Source organism: Triturus cristatus, chromosome 1_2 (genome assembly GCF_964204655.1).
Source record: "Triturus cristatus chromosome 1_2, aTriCri1.1, whole genome shotgun sequence".
NCBI lineage: Eukaryota > Metazoa > Chordata > Amphibia > Caudata > Salamandridae > Triturus > Triturus cristatus.
The window spans coordinates 977962538-977979509 of record NC_140580.1 but is presented as its reverse complement, the minus strand read 5'-3'; the positions used below and the strand labels follow the sequence as shown (position 1 = coordinate 977979509).

Genomic DNA, 16972 nt, shown 5'->3' with positions numbered 1-16972 from the left:
GAGTCGTTTTCAAGATGCAATCTTTTTGTGCATAGATTACTTGGCGTTAATCCAAATTAGACCGAATCGAATTCATCCTCATCACATTCCTTGTTAAAGGGGAGACTTGAATCCAAGTTATCAGTTACCAGATTCTGAAAATGCTAGCCCCCAGACAATCCAGATACTATAAATAGAGCTGTTACTCCCAGAATCCTTTTCAGAATAACAAAGTCGCTGAAGCACCAACGGTGCAACGGGCGAAAAGAGGAAAAGACTTGTGATAAAAGTAACGAGGATTACAAAAAAGTAACTTCTTCATTATTCCCATCTCCCTCGTCCTAATATAATCTCGTACATTCGAGGCATACGAGAGCAACGAGAAAGCATAGGGCCAGTGCAACGCCAGTGAAAAACAACTGTTTGTAAGCCTAGCAAACCCTTGTTATCCATCGCCACACATAATTTATTTAGCTGGTAACCCTAGCGCCCTGAAGCCTAAAGGGAATACAATGTGAAGAATGGAGGGGTCTCCTGATAGGGTGCCCTGTAAGTCTCGTCACGAGATCCCTTGTATCTCTCTGCCCAGGGAGCGACTGTTTGCTTGAAAAAGTGACCCTGATTTTCCATCTGAAGATGATGTCTACCTTGGCCAACGCTAGTGAGACTGAAACTTTAATCTGACGGTTATGGCTGGTGCCAAGCCTTGTGTCCCGTGACCCCAGGCTTCACAGAGACTGCTGTGACCCTGTTGTCATGCATCACTCTAATACCTTTCACCGAGATGATGCAGATCTGATGACTCTGCAGCTTGAAAGGGAAACCAAGGGAAGCACAATGCGTTCAGGTCTAAACGCTCCAGCCAAAAGAACAAAGCCACCCAAATAAATCACCACACCTGGTCATCTAGAATTTAAAATACAGATACAACTTTCTAGGCAAAGAAAGTATCAAAAGAACATAGCTGCTCAGTCAAAACATTTTTTTTATACCTTAACCCTAAAGGAATAAAAGGTAGACCCAAAGTAAAATTAACCACAGAAATTATCTAAAGGTTCAACTACTGTCTGAGACAAAGTAGAACCAAGAAGCAACCAAGCTGCCTGTATCGCATCAGTGGGTCACCTCTCTCTTGGAAGGCATGAATTGCAGCTCATGAAATGTGCAAGATAGCAGTAAAAAACTAATTACTTGCATCTGAAATAAATAGAGGGGCTAATTGACAACCACAAAAGATACTTCGATTTTCCTTGTCCATCATCCCCTCCTCTTCACCCCATAAAAACGTTCAGCAACTCGTAAGTTTTGAAAGTGGCAAGGGACTGCACAATGACCAAGTCTTTTGCACTTCTTGGTATTCAGCACTCATGAGGTGTACTGAACCCTCTATTATACTGGAGCAACATTCAATTAAGTTAGATAAGGAACACGTTTCTTCAGGACGCTTTAAGGCATGGGCAAAGTGGGCAATTGCCCAGGGCCCCCACCTTCCAAGGGCCATCGTTGGAAAGTGAAGTTTCTCTCTAGTTCACTTATATGTATTTCTTTTTTTTTTTTTTTTTTTTACTTTTTTTTTTTGCATTTTAAAGTCAACATACAGCTTGGTCAAAAGGGTGCAATACAACACAGATTAACAGCATAATTACCAGTGCAGCAGCAGGAGAAAGGAAGGCATTGCAGGCGGGCACAACAGGCCTCGGTAGCCATCATCGAGGCAGGCAGTAGCTTCAAACAGTACAATGGAACAATCGACAGGTCACACAGAAGAGCCTCCAAGGGTGTACGAAGCCAAGCGGTCCCCCACGCCAGCCACCCGCAGGCCCATACCAAGTGTGACGCAGGCGCGCGCGGGGTGGGGGGGGGCCGGTGCAGAGTATCCCACCATCCTCCACCCAGATGGCAATGACCCAGGACAGCCAACTCCCAGTGCATGCGGGGCAATCACAAAACGGGACCCTACTCTGGCAGCCCGCCCTCCTCAGCGGCCCCTTCAGCTAAGAGGTAACACCGCAATGGCGCCCAGATGTCTGTGGGGCGCGATGCTGTCGGCAAGAGCTCAGCGTATGTGCAGATCTGTTCCTGGCAGTAAGTTAGGTCGCGCAACCAGTCCTTGAACTTCGGGGCCCTGCCTCGACCCCAACGACATGCAACTCTTCTCTTTGCAACCAGTAAGGCCAGTGCGATGAATTTGCAGTGCGCTGCCTGTATGGGCTCCACGTATCCCAGCAGGGCCAAAAGGGGTGAAGGCTCAACCACCGAGTTGATCATCTTGGAGAGAGCTTCACAAACATAGCCCCAAAAGTGGTGCACTGCCACACAATCCCACGCCAAGTGCAGAAAGTCAGCCCCAGGAGCGTGGCACCTATCGCAGCGGTCATTATCCCTGAGTCGAAAACAACACAGACGCGCGGGGGTGTGGTATAATCTATGGATGAACTTATAATGTATGATTCTGAATCTGCTGCTGGAGGAGATGCGCTCTGTTTGCAGTAGGCAGAACTCCCACTGCTTATCCGTCAGCGGGGCCTGCAGCTCTCAGTCCCACTTGTCCCTCGCCGCCAGTCTCGGAGCGATCATGCTTGAGTGCACCGATCTGTATATTTTAGAAACTAGCTTGACAGGGGTTTCATCTAGAAGAATTCGTTGCAACGGTGCCATGGGTGGGGGTTCCCGCGGAAAGTCGGGTGGGAGCGCCCGCATCCCCTGACGAAGCCGAAGATACAGGAATACGTCTAGAGGTGAAGGCTGTATGCCCTCAAAAAGGTGGTCCATCGTCCGGAATACGCCATTATGATATAAATCTCCACACGTCACCACACCGACAGCCCGAAGCAGCCTCCGGAAGCCAACCTCCTGAAGCAGGGGCAATCCAGGGTGATAAGCGAGGGGCAAAAGCGGTGCATACAGCAAAGCCAACCCCATCTTGGCAGTCAATTCACTCCATGCCGACACCGTGCTGGCCACTGTGGACGGCGTCTTATCCCTACCCGCCACTGGGATATACAATGCGCCCTCGATAGGAATCGGGTGTGCTAGCCAGTGTTCGGCTGCTAGTTGAGGCATATATCTAGGTTGCCGGATCCAAAAATAGGCGAAGTGCGCCTGGGCCGCGCGATAATACAGTTCAAAGTCGGGGATGCCAAAACCGCCCTGATTGTATGGCTTAACGAGAGTCTCCCACCGAAGACGGGGCGATTTACCGCCCCAAACAAGTCGGATGAGCTCCGCGCGTAACTGTCGGAAAAAAAAGGCACCCGGGTAAAAGGGAATATTCAGGAAGAGATACAGCAGCTGCGGTAAGATCACCATTTTAATCAGGGATGATCTGCCCGCCATGGAGAGGGGCAGAGTAATCCAGCGCGTAATGCAATCGGAAATGCGAGACATTGCCGTGCCATAATTGGCCCTCAGGAGCTCCTCCCTGTCTTTTTCAATGTGTATGCCCAGGTATTTAAAGTCACCGTCACAGCAGGCGAGGGGGTAATCTAACCCAAAGCGCCTGGTGGAGGGCGTCAGGGGAAGAAAGCAAGACTTGCTCCAGTTTATCTGGACCCCGGAAATCCTGCCAAAGCGGATGAATTCCCGAAGAATCGGATTGAGATTCTCTCTAGGATCGCGCACATAAAGAGTGATATCGTCAGCGTACATAGAAATTAGTATCTGTCTCTGGAAGCATCTCAGCGCTCTGTCTTTATGGTGCTGCCGCAATTTTGCTGCCAGGGGCTCCATGGCTATGGCAAACAGCAGAGGTGACAGAGGGCTCCCCTGCCTGGTGCCCCTGGTAATGGAGAATGCATCAGAGAGCCGGCCATTCACCAGTACTTTCGCTCTAGGACCGATATATAAGAGCTTAATCCAGGAAATAAATACCCTAGGGAATCCCATACGCTCCAGTACCTGGAACACATAATCCCATTCTAGGGAGTCAAACGCCTTCGTGGCATCAAGGAAGATTGCGGCCATCGGCCGATCGTCATGCACCGAGTTCAAAATAGAAAAGAACGTGCGCAGATTATGTGACGTTGCCCGACCGGGCACAAACCCAGCTTGGTCAGGTAGTATCAAGTTGGGAAGTAGCAAATTGATGCGAGTGGCAATAAGCTTAGCAAGGATTTTAACATCACAGTTAAGCAATGAGAGAGGCCGGTAAGAGTCACAGCTAGTCACCGCTTTACCGGGTTTAAGGAGGGACGTGATAAGGGCCATGCGCATCGAGGGAGGAAGACTGCCCACCTCAAGGGCGTCCTCGTACACCTCCCGCAAGACCGGCGCCATGAAATCAATGTAGGTCTTGTAAAATTCAATAGGTATCCCGTCCAACCCGGCGGCCTTGCCAGACCGCATGTGCATTATGGCCTCCCGCACCTCATCCAATTGGAAAGGGGTGCCCAGGAATTCCCTCTGCGCATCACTTAGCCAGCCGAGAGACACATCCTCTAGGTATTCATGCAAGCAAAGCTCGCCCTCCCTGGCCGAAGTATACAGTCCCTGATAGTGCGTGACAAAAGCATTGAGAATTTGCGCGGTATCTCTGTATAGAGCACCATCCTCCCCAATGAGTTCCACAATGCAGTTGGAAGGTCGCATCAGCCTCATCGTTGCAGCCAGGGCCTTACCCGGCCTCTCGCCCTCGCCATACCGACGGGAGGTCCAATACTTGCCCCTGAATTTCACCTCCCTAGCGACTTCGTTAGTATACTCGGTGACTTTGTCACGAATACGCGCTAATGTGGCAGCGTCAGGCTTATCAGCCAGCGACGTTTCAAGCGCCTTTCCAGGAGGCGAAGTCGCGCAAGTATGCTCCGCAGGACCCCCGACCCTTTTGCAATGCACACACCACGTAGGGTCACCTTAAAGGCATCTCAGATGGTTGCGACATCTTTTACTGAGTCCTTGTTCCGACGAAAGAAATCTAGGCACTCCTCACGCAGCTCCTCCTGAAACACGGCATCCAACAGCATCATAGGCTGCAGGCGCCAGGCCGACACCGGGGGGCCAAGATCCGAAGCTCTCAGGGTGACTCGTACTGGGGAATGATCCGAAAAGGTACGGGGGAGGTGACTTGCCCGGGCCAGCGCCGCATGAAAGCATGGGGCAACGAAGACATAGTCCAGCCGTGCCCAGGTCTTCGCCTGCGCCGTGATGTGAGTGCCCTCCCGCCCAGTCGGATGGAGGTGCCTCCAGACATCAATCAGACCATGCTCCTCAAGTATCTCCAAGAGTGCCTCACGAGAACTAGTGTAGTGATGCGGAGCCGGGTGGGACCTGTCTATCTGAGGATTAAGTGTGGTGTTGAAGTCTCCCCCCCAGATGAGGTGCTGTGGGCCTGCGCCTATTATGTCTGCGCCTAGGTCTGCAAAGAACTGCGGGTCAACCACGTTAGGGCCGTAACAGCAGGCAAGAGTAACCGCCATATGCCCCAGCCTACCCCATACCAAACAGTACCTGCCTTTGGTGTCGGTCTTAGTGCCTGCCATAACAAAGGGGGTCCCCTTTTTCACCAGTATTGCAACCCCACGGGAGTATGAAGAATAGGATGAGAAAGCAGTGTATTCAGCCCATCTGCGGGCAAAGGGCTGCGCAGCCTGTGCCCTGAAGTGGGTCTCTTGTAAAAACGCTATGTGTATGGCGTGTCGGTCTAAATAGGCGAGGATCTGCCTACGTTTCCTCGGGTCTCCCAGACCCCTAACATTCCACGTGAGTATGTTCAAGTCAGAGTCTCCCATAGGCAGGCCGGGAAGTAAATGAAATGGGGGCCACAAGCAAAGAGCCTGCAATCCTGTGCCATCGCAGAGGCCCGCATGCCGCCCGCCCACCCTCCCACACACATACAGCACTAGCATGTTTTACATGTCGCTCGCACGGGCCGCCTCGCAGCCCCATGGAATCCCTCCCCGCCAACTCTGCAAACAGCATCCATATGACATCAGCTGCACCCAACAATAATACAACAGAAACACCCCGGAAGATCTCCCCGCTCGTCCCCACATCCATCCCCACTGTGCAATGTTCATCTTTCGCCAATACAGGCCTGACAGGTGATGCGGAGTTACCAATCCAAGACAGTAAGGAAAAAAAGGCATCAGTGTAATGCTCTAAAATGCAAGGTATCAAAGCAAACAGAAAACCTCCAGTCCCCCCCCCAACCCACTGAAGCAGCCCCAACGTGCCAGAAACCTCAACCCGCCCCCGTCCCAAAATTTCCACCCAACAGCTCAACAGGAGCAACTTAGTCAGTTTGTTCATTGGGGTACACCCTACAGGGGTCATCTAGGGGCCACATACAGCCACCCTCTACACCCAGCGCCCCAACTCCGTTAGGGGAACTAGGGAGGGTGGTGCCTGGAGTATAATACCAGCCGCCGCCAAACTCCCGACTAGGACAGTCTTGAGCAGCATCATAGCAGTCGTGCAAGCGGGCACACGCTGTGGACATCCGGTCAGGCACCAGACACGCTGCCCCCAGGAGCAGCAGCAAGCACAAGAAATCAACAGGCAAAAAAGTTACTGGTCATCATCATGTTCAACACGCTCCTCTAGTCGTAATTCAGCCCGTGCACACTTCAGAGTTTTCAGAAAGTCCTCCACTTGTTGCGGGTTCGTGAAAAAATGTTGCTTAGCCTGGTGTGTAATACACAGCTTCGCTGGGTATAGCAGCGCGTAGTCGATTTGAAGAGCACGTAGTTTTTTCTTTACCTCAATGAATTTACGCCGCTGCTCCTGAACGACAGGTGTGAAATCCGGGTAAACAGTAAAGCTGACACCGTCACAAGAGAGTTGTTGGTTCTGACGCGCAGCCCTCAGCGCAGCGTCCCGATCTCTGTAATTTAACAGCCGAGCGATGATGGGTCGCGGTGGAGCCCTGGGCCTGGGGCGCGGCCCAAGGGAACGGTGAGCCCTCTCGACAATAAATTGCTTGTAAAAAACCTCCGGGCCAATGGAGGTCAGGAGGATCTTTTCCACATAGTCCTCCATGCGGCCAGTGTTGGTAGACTCCGGCACCCCCACGACGCGGATGTTATTGCGCCGGCTGGGAGCTTCCAACTCCTCATTCTTGGCAGCGATAACTCGAAGGACATTGTCCATTCTCGAGAGCTGGGAGGTATGCGAGACAGCGAGATCGTCAGCATCGGAGATCCGCCTTTCAGCCTCCGTGAGGCGCTCCTCATGCACATACATCTTCTGTGCAAAGGCATCCATGCGGGAGGAGATGCGATCTACTTTATCAACTACAGTGGCAAACCCTTGCCGCATCTCCTGCATCAACTGCTGAAGTTCGGGCGTTGGAGTGCCCAGGCCCGTGGCCGCCGCCGGCGGGCTGCACGAGCCCCCCGCATCCTGCGTGCTGCGCAACCCCTTTTTAGCCGCAGGGGCTTCAAAAGAGAGCTTCGGCTGTCTACTGTCCTGTTTGCCCATCCTGGGCCCGCTGCCAGAAAGGCGTCGCCAAGGAGGAAGTGGGCACAGTCCCCAGGTCACCCCCAATCTCGCAGGACCGGTGCGACTCCTGCTCCAGGTCCTCTAATCACCAGAGCCCAGTAACAGCGGCAAGAACTAGGGCCGGGGAGCGGTCTCAAAGGGGCCCAACGGCTGCAGGCACGGCCGGGCAGGGAGAAGGCGAGCTCAAGGATGACACCAACCAGCGGGGCCAAGACTGCCCGGTCTAGACCCCTGTGCCCCAACCAGGATTACCACCAGATGCGCGAGAGTCCGCCGCAGCACGGCCCCCGATCGTCCACAAAGCCTGGACATGGCCCCAGGTGCGGGGGGGGGGCCCCAGCACCACAGCTTTCACCGGTCCCGCAGTCAGGCACAACGATTAATACTCCAGAAGCGGGGGGGGGGCCGCCACTCAGCACACGCCAGGCACCCCGCTCCGCTATCCAGCAGGCACGGCAATCAACTCTCCAGAAGTGGGGGGGGGGCGTCCATCCAGCACTCGCCATGCACCCCACTTCGCAGGCCGGCACCAACGTGTTTACAGAGCAAGGTCGCACAGCTCCCCGGAACCTAGGCGACCGGCCTCCGTACTCTCAGCGCTCGTGCTTACATAGCGCACTCCCCTCGCTGGCAGAATACAGTCCTCGAGGCCCAGGGGCCCCGCCTCGGCAACTCTCTCTGCAGGGCCTACCTGCCTCGTGGCGAGCCCCGGTCTCGCGCAGCTCCGTGATCCGGCCGCGCGCTGCACCTCAGGCCGCCTAAGGCACGTTGCGAACCTCGCTGCCTCCAACTCCGTCACGGAAGGTCCCACATCGCCCAAACTTGCACCGGAGCCTCAGGCAAGCACCCGCAGCAGTATCGCGTACTTTTTCAACGGGAAGGCGGCCAGCCGAAAGGATAAACGGAGGATTTCTGCTCCAGGCGGCAGGAGCCTCACAGAAGTGCGGCCATTCTGCGTGCGCGCCCTCTAGCGCCCCCCCACTTATATGTATTTCTGTGTAGTAACATTTAACATATAATCAATATGTTAGCCAACATTGGACTTGATTTAGCAAAAAATGGGTAGGAAAATTCAAAGTTGATCCAAATAGGGGCCCCTGAAACATTTCTTGCCTGAGGCCCCCAAAATACTTAAGTTGACACTGCGTTTCTTGTGGATTCACAAAGTGTGCCATCACTCTTACTCATTGGAGAACTTAGCTAGCAGTTGCAGCATGAGAGAAAAGAACATATGCATGGACATAACCTCTGCATGATGGCTTGCAACCTGGATTGAAAACCCTGAATCTAGGGGTCATGACGAAATCCAAAACTGATTTATCCACAGACCCTTGCCCTTAAAAATGCCCCAGAACCTTGGAACAAGAGTATTATTTTTCGTTTGATGAAACTATCTTTCGAATGACACCACTGGTAGGATTTTGTTTTTTTTAATTACTTTGATGAGAGTGATAAGAAAGAGTTTGATGACAGAAGCAGAGAGACTCAGCAAATTGCCAACACGTAAGGGGCATTGAAACAGTCCAGTTAGATAAGCTAGTGCTGGTGCAATGTCTATCGCACTACAATCAAATGTAGGATCCCCACCAGCTAGAACTACCTCTACCACAATGGAACTTAGCATTGGTTCTAACCATCACCACTGGCATGCTCCAGATGATCATGAGCATAGAACAACCTAATTCGCTAGCTCTCACGTGGCGGGGGAAGGTTATGAGGAGCACCACTGGATACTATCTCTACAGATCCCAGTAATGTGTACTAAGAACTTGAGAGACTGGTCTCCTGAGGCCAAGTAGACAGAACAGAAGAGGATACAGACTGGGCCTGTGGCGTTCACTTGGAAGTCTGCAGGTTTGGATGCTGCTTTTAGAGAAGTGTGGGCTCCAATGACCCAACCAGGCCCCTTGTCATCCTGCAATGTGGGGCTAGGCTCTTTTGGACAATTTTGTCAGGTCTGATTTTGGTTTTTAGACTGGCCCTGGATACAAACAAAGATGAGCCCATGGCAGAAGAACACAAAAGCTAGACACTTCAAGGTGCATCTCAATTGATGATGTTGCGGTTAGTAAAAGGTTGCCAGCTATGAAACCTTTAGATTGAGTCATACCAGCATTCACCAAACACCATAAATCTTTTGACACTGCTTTCAGACATGGAGGAGGCAAGAGCTGAGTGCCAGTAAGGAATAAAGTGTCATAATGTGAACACATTTACATGCTCCGGCACATCTTGCATCAGCTGAGGCAGAGTAGATTCCATAGGCATGGTTCAGTTTCCTTTCAGGCAGTCATCTTCTGTGAAAGAGAGTAGGCCTTGCCTCATGAGAAGAGCGGAGGGATATGACTCCCACATGACAGGGTTAACCACCTAGGAAAGCTGTGGAAACCTGTGACAAATTGAAGATGGAGTCAGGGAGCAAGGCTAGAAGTAGAAATACCCTTGTATAGCTCCTGCAGAGAGTGCTGACTAGTACAGATGCAGAACACGAACAGATTGTATCTGTCTGCTTTAATATGTGACAAGCCCCACTCAGCAATACAGGGTACAATGGAAAGGTACAGTACTAGGACGCGAGATAAAGTCCTTGAGTTATCACGGAGTCACTACTCACTTGTGCATGCCCTTTCCATCATCCCTTCACAATTTGTCCATTATTGAACCACCATTTTGGTATTCTTTGCCCCTTCGTGCAAGGGGTGCAAATGCCCTCACAAAGAACCCCAAGACCATTGAGTGAGGGCGAGGAACCCACCATGAGCCAAAGCTCCTGGGAAGCTACCAGCCAGTAAGACCAAGTCAAAAGAAGACAAATCAATAGGACAGATGCAAATGGCAAACTATCACCAGGAGATGAAGCACCCATCTCCAACACATCTAGAGACATCAGGAGATGACACAAGCACAGGACACTGAGGGTAACTGAACCAGAATTGAGTGGGAAGACCATGGTGAGGTAAAGGAGCCATCAGTAGCTGATAACCGAATGGTAGTGATTTATTTGTTGTTTTCTTGGTAGATGTGCCGTATCTGCCAAAATCTGAATAACCCCCTGGCTCTCGAACATTGCCACTGCAAAATTATAACCCATATACTCAATCACCAAATGGGTATTGTGCCTGGAGGTCCATGTGGCTTTAGCATCTCTTAACATGCATTGCCAATGACAAGAGAAATGAGACATGTCTCCAATAAAGGAGAATTCTCTGTTATTAGCAAAGGGAGTAGTATGTCACAGTGTAAATAAAAGTACAAGCACGACAGTTGTGTGAGGATACCTGCCTATGCCTTTTACCACATATAGTAAGAGTAAAAAGGTAAGAGGAACCTCTCTATCCACTTTGATAGATACATAGATACAAAGATAGATATTGTTAGGATTGTATGGGGTTTGATGAATCTTCACAAAAACGTTCCCGGAAAATGTGCATCCGCCTCTGCTCTTTCCTGAAAGGTTTACGGGTGATCCCTAAAGCGTAGGCCAGAAAAAGAGGGGGGTGGGGGGAGTGGGTCGGGGGGACTCAATTGCGCCATTCATTTTTGCACAGGAAATTTAGACGCAGTTACAGCCCAAAAGGCTGTGAGGATGTATGCCAAGTTTTGCAGAATGCTAGATCCTGGAGTAGGAGGCCACAGTGTAAATAAAAGTACAAGCACGACAGTTGTTTGAGGATACCCGCATATGCCTTTTGCCACAAAAAGTAAGAGTAAAAAGGTAAGAGGAACCCCTCTATCCACTTAGATAGATAGATAGATAGATAGATAGATAGATAGATAGATAGATAGATAGATAGATAGATAGATAGATAGATAGATAGATAGATAGATAGATAGATAGATAGATATTGTTAGGATTGTGTTTCCATAGGCAAGAAAAGGGGGGGGGGGGGAGGGGGAGACTCAATTTCGCCATTCATTTTTGCACATTAAATTTAGACACAGTTACAGCCCAAAAGGCTGTGAGGGTTTACGCCAAATTTAGCAGAATGCTAGATCCTGGTCCAGAGTTATTTCGTTTCATTTATGCTGAAAAACTATTTATATTTCTCGCTGAAGAGGATCCGCGGAGCCGACAGATCTCAAGATGAGATCTCATTGGCTGCCACCACATCAGCAACTATGTGGCGGTAACCATCTTAGGCTCTGAACTGAGTCCCGAGTCCTGGGCAAAAGGATGAAAAAAGATATAAGGGGGTAGTGATGCCCTGCCCCCAGGCCAAGAACATTCCCAGATGGACCACCTCCCTCCAACCAGCACCCCACCCGGCCCAAAACAATAATTTTGCAGCGTATTTGCAGCAAAATGTAAAAAAGAACCCCACCCCCCGGGTTGGACTGGGCAGGGCAAGGTGTCTCCAATCAGTCGATTGCGAGCTTCCAGAAACCTTCAGCTCACCTTTTACTAAGAACTGCAATAAATAAGTGTTGCATTTTCCTTTTAAAGTTAAGGGAGGCTATGTTTACTTTACGTTCTTACCAGGCTGTAGATAGCAGAGCCTGATAATGAACAGTGCTCCACTCAGATTTATGTCCCATGTGGGTCACAGAGGTTCAGAACTGAAGCACTGAGGTATTTACCTGAAAGTTTTTAAATGAGAGAAAATTGAAATGATTAAGTTAACTCTTCATTTAAATTTTCTCCCTTTTCAAAGTGTCACATTTAACAAACAGCAGGCATCTTGCTTCTAGTGGCTGGTAGACACAGTGCCATGTTTATTATTCGAAAAATACAGTGACATTATTTTAAATGGGAGGAATTCAAAGTGAAGAACAATGTTTCTATGAAACATTGTCTTAATGTTTTTCTATACTTCAAATTAAGACAGTTGAGTCCTAATGTTTTATGAAGTATGTTTCTTCATTTTAAATTCCTCACATATTAAAAAAATGAGAATACGACCTTGTTCTCTGGTTAGTGATAAGCCTGTTTGAACAACCATGTCTTCAGGAGCTGTCTGAATCTGGTGTAGATTCATGTGGACCTTACGGTCCACTGGCAGAGTATTCCAGACTCGCGAAGCAATGATGGAAAACCTGCATCCTCCAGTCCGTTGTTTTTTACACGAGGGACCTGCCAGATAATGTAGATGGCTAGATCTCAGTTGTCTTGTAGGACAATACTTGTTGATCCGTGATTTCAAGAACGCAGGATAATTCAGATACAAGGCCTTAAAGACCATGCAGCATGCACCTTGAACATGGTTCTCTGCGCGACTGGCAGCCAGTGAAGGTCCTTCATCACATGGGAGATATGGCCACATTTGGGCAGAAAACATATCAGCCGGGCGGCCTGATTTTGGATTAGCTGAAGTCTACGCAACAGGATTTTAGGGAGGCCTAAGTAAAGAGAGTTGGCATAATCAATTCTAGACGTGACTAGAGCTATTATTCCCTGGATCAAAGCCTCCCTGGTAAGAAATGTCCTTATCTTTTTTATTCGCCGCAGTTGGTAGAAGCTTGCCGATGTAACAGCACCTACGTGCTGCTTAAACAATAGCACCTCATCAATTATGACCCCAAGGCTTTTTACCGCCTTTTTAGGGACAGGCAGAGGACCTATCTCGCTGGGCCAGAGTGATGGAACCCCACAGTCCACCTTACTTTTTGTAAAAACTATCTCCGTTTTGTCGGAATTTAATATCAACTTATTGCAGTTCATCCAGTCCCGGATGAACCGCATAGTGTCCTTAAATTGTTCTCTAGATGTCGGGCTTTCGTTGATCATGAATAGTAAATGCATATCATCCGCGTAGTTGAAGTTGTTAATTTCTTTATTCTTAATGGAGCTAACCAAAGGGCGAATGTAAATATTAAAGAGGTGAGGAGATAGAGAGGATCCCTGAGGCACTCCACAATGCAGCTGTACCTCAGATGACACAAAGGGGGTTAGCCTACTGTTCTGCTTGGGTTTTCGGATCAGATAGAACCCGCTCATCAGAGCCTCACTAACCCAGCCAGAACGTTACCCCCTCCCTAGAACCTATTTACAATCCTGCAACCACATATATCTATCACCTAAGGACAGGGGATTCCTACTGTGCATACCAAGACCTCACAATCGGCGGCCTCGCGATCCCATACGGATCCAGACCTCTCTGCCCATACGACAGTATCACAAGTGGCGGCCTCGCGGTCCCATACGAACCCAGACCTCTCTGCCCATACGACAGTATCACAAGTGGCGGCCTCGCGGTCCCATACGAACCCAGACCTCTCTACCCAGACGGCAGTCTCAGCACAATCGGCGGCCTCGCGATCCCCTACGAATCCAGACCTCTCTGCCCATACGACAGTATCACAAGTGGCGGCCTCGCGGTCCCATACGAACCCAGACCTCTCTGCCCAGACGGCAGTCTCAGCACAATCGGCGGCCTCGCGATCCCCTACGAATCCAGACCTCTCTGCCCATACGACAGTATCACAAGTGGCGGCCTCGCGGTCCCATACGAACCCAGACCTCTCTACCCAGACGGCAGTCTCAGCACAATCGGCGGCCTCGCGATCCCCTACGAATCCAGACCTCTCTGCCCATACGACAGTATCACGAGTGGCGGCCTCGCGGTCCCATACGAACCCAGACCTCTCTACCCAGACGGCAGTCTCATACGACAGTTCATCCTATGATCACCATAACATACACAAAAGGGAATCAGTCTCACTATTCATCAGATCACACAAGGATTGCCAGTTCGAGCATAGCCTGTTCTCAGGTTCGAGGGGCTCCTCTTTCCCTTATTCAGTTACCACTTACCTGATCAGGGTTAACATCTGTTCATGTAGCCGCAGCTGACTAGAAGAATAGGCTACCCTCTTATACAAGAACACGCAGCACATGTTGGTTCACTACAAACTGGATACTTTATTACTCATTACATACACAATCACATAACATTACGATATAACACATAACCTGCAAAGAAAAGTGAAAGATTAAGTTGTACACTCTAATAAGAAAGGGTCGACATCACCTTAGTAGTATGTAGCCTGCACTCAGTGGTCATCTAGGTTCCCTTCTCGTCTGTGCCTCGGCTCGCCTGGAATCACCCTTCTCCGAGTCACTGGGACCTCTTCCTTATCGGCTACTCTCTCCTCTCTGGCTATTCTGTTAGGAAAGCATCTGTCTCTCGGTTCTTCTCCGCCTTCAAGATGGCGTCTGTCTTCCCTGGAATAAGTAGTAGCTTTACTGCTAACGGCTAGATGCCGCCTACGGACTGAACATGTAACTGCCTCAGACTTTCACTAATATAGAGGTGCGTTTCCTCATGGAAAATTCCAGCCCGTAACCTGCCGCCCACCAAATTCTTGTACCTCCCCGTACCAAGGACACTTTCCCAGCCGGCCGGCCTGATGTAGTGTCTTCGGCATGAAGAAAAATACAATCCTTCGATAAGGGCCGGCCTGAACCGGTTCTCTCCAAGCGAATAACACCTCATAACTAAAACATTACGTTTGACCTAGAAGCATCCCAAGCTGCCGGAGCAGAAAGAAAGATGGAGTCTCTCCCGTTTGAGGCCTACCAGGCCTAAATTCAGCACAGATCCATGAAATACCCTCACTACAGGACAGGTTATCCCTAATACTAACGAATCTATCCCCTAGGCTATGTGTGCGAGCCCTGATCTACGGGGAAGAGCACAGAATCATGTCGAAGTGCCTAGTAAATAGGCTCCATTCACTACTCTAACCCTTAGACTTGAATGGTAAGAGACTGAAGTCACATTTAATCATCTTTTCCTCACAAGAAGGCTGGGAAAATCGAGCAGAACATTTCACCCTTGACTTCAGTCTATTATACATTCATTAAACGGAACTAATATCTGTGGAAGAATAATATGAAACAAGACTAACTGATCTATGTCTAGTACCAGGTGTGCAGAATTGAAGTAGTGAAGGAATACACTGAATAAAGCAACAGATAGAAATCAAAATGCCGATAGTAATCAGAATACCTCCTAATATTTGACGTAACATATGGAAATCAGGTAACCAATTAAAGAGCCAGTCAAACCAGCCCTGGTCAATGTGTTTTCTAACTTCTTCTGTCAAGTCATGTAATTTATCAATGTGAGCTTGAATGGATTTTGTATGATCCGACAAGTTAAAACAACAAAGACCCTCAAAATCAGAACAACCGTGTCCATGTTTAAGCAAAAGATAATCAATGGCCGCTCGATTTTGCAAGATAGCCCTACGTTCACCCTGGGCGTCTAATAGCATGTCAGACAGGACTGTAGAAGTATGATTGATGGATTTTACCATCCAGCAGGCCATTTTCCCAATAGATTTGGCATTATAAACTGCCAAAGCAGGAACACCAACAATTGAAACAGCCAGGCTAAGGTATTCAGACTTGGAATATAAATTCAAAGATGAGTCACAATCCTCCTGTAACCTCACTGTATCTCGAATCACACGAGAGTTGGCATTCGGATGTGACGAAAACATTAGTAAGCTCAGTCTAGTAATGGCACAAGGGCCTCCAGAAATATTTGCGGGGATATATGGCCAGGAAGTATTACCACATGAGAAAAGCCATCCGGCAGGTAGTAACATCGTGCGATAGTGACTGGGGGTAACTACCATACTCTTGCAAGTCATGTTATTCTGAACAGAAGTACATGTTTTCGGTGTCCTTTGAAGGCACAAAGTCCGTTCATGAGCGGTGAATGAAGTGGCACCTTTCAATTTTAAACGCATACATTCAGAAATCGCACTAGGATCACAAGTAAGGAAAAAACATAAATCGCCCTGTGTGATATTATAGGTAACTATTTGGGACTGGATGGGGGGTATCGGGTCTGACAGTACAGTACACAAGGGGCAATACTCATGGGCAGCGAAATCGCCCAGAAGAACATTGGGGCGAGCATTTGATATATTTAAAAATATGAGTCAAAGTCTCCAATGAAGCAGGGACAGCAACCAAACAAGTTGCCAGTATATCCGTCACCGATCTCATCGGTGTCAAGCAGAAATGAGGTGCTTTAGTCACTTGCTTGGCCAATGTAATCCAAAAGTTCGGCGACGAATCCCACGCAGCGAAGGAACGCGACACTCGGGTTCTCAACTCAGCCCGGGTTGATGGGATCCCTCCTCTCTCGTTGTACCAGCCCAAAAGGAGTCCAACGCCGACACATCCTGCAGCAACAGTCCAAAGAATGATCTGAAAAAGAATCAAATACAGGCATTATTCATTCTCGTAAGTAACATTTGTCAGCCGGGACTGTTTCCCAGCTATCTTTCCTTGGTCTCATAACTAAAATGGTGTTGTGTTGACCGGTTGCAATGACTTCTGCTTGTTCAGGGGGATTCTTAGGCGACTGCACCCAAACTCTGGCCCCAGGATTATCTGTGGAGCCAAAACCTTTCTGGCCTCGTACAGTTAGCAACGTTGGGGCAGTGCCTTTTGTCATCTCACCACTGAAGACAGGCATTATTAGCAATTGAGCCACTCGGTCAGTTTGATGTATCAGTAAGTCAACCTCACTGCTATTCAGCAGGAGCACCTTAATCTCTCCCTGATAATCACTGTCAATGATTCCTCCAAGCACCTGAA

At 49.3% G+C, this 16972-nt stretch overlaps 1 protein-coding gene across 1 annotated transcript in view; it reads left to right on the top strand.

The window, feature by feature from the left end:
• LOC146868498 (ectonucleoside triphosphate diphosphohydrolase 8-like) overlaps positions 1–16972 on the top strand; it is a 140016-nt gene that overhangs the window by 83430 nt on the left and 39614 nt on the right. The window lies entirely within an intron of this gene.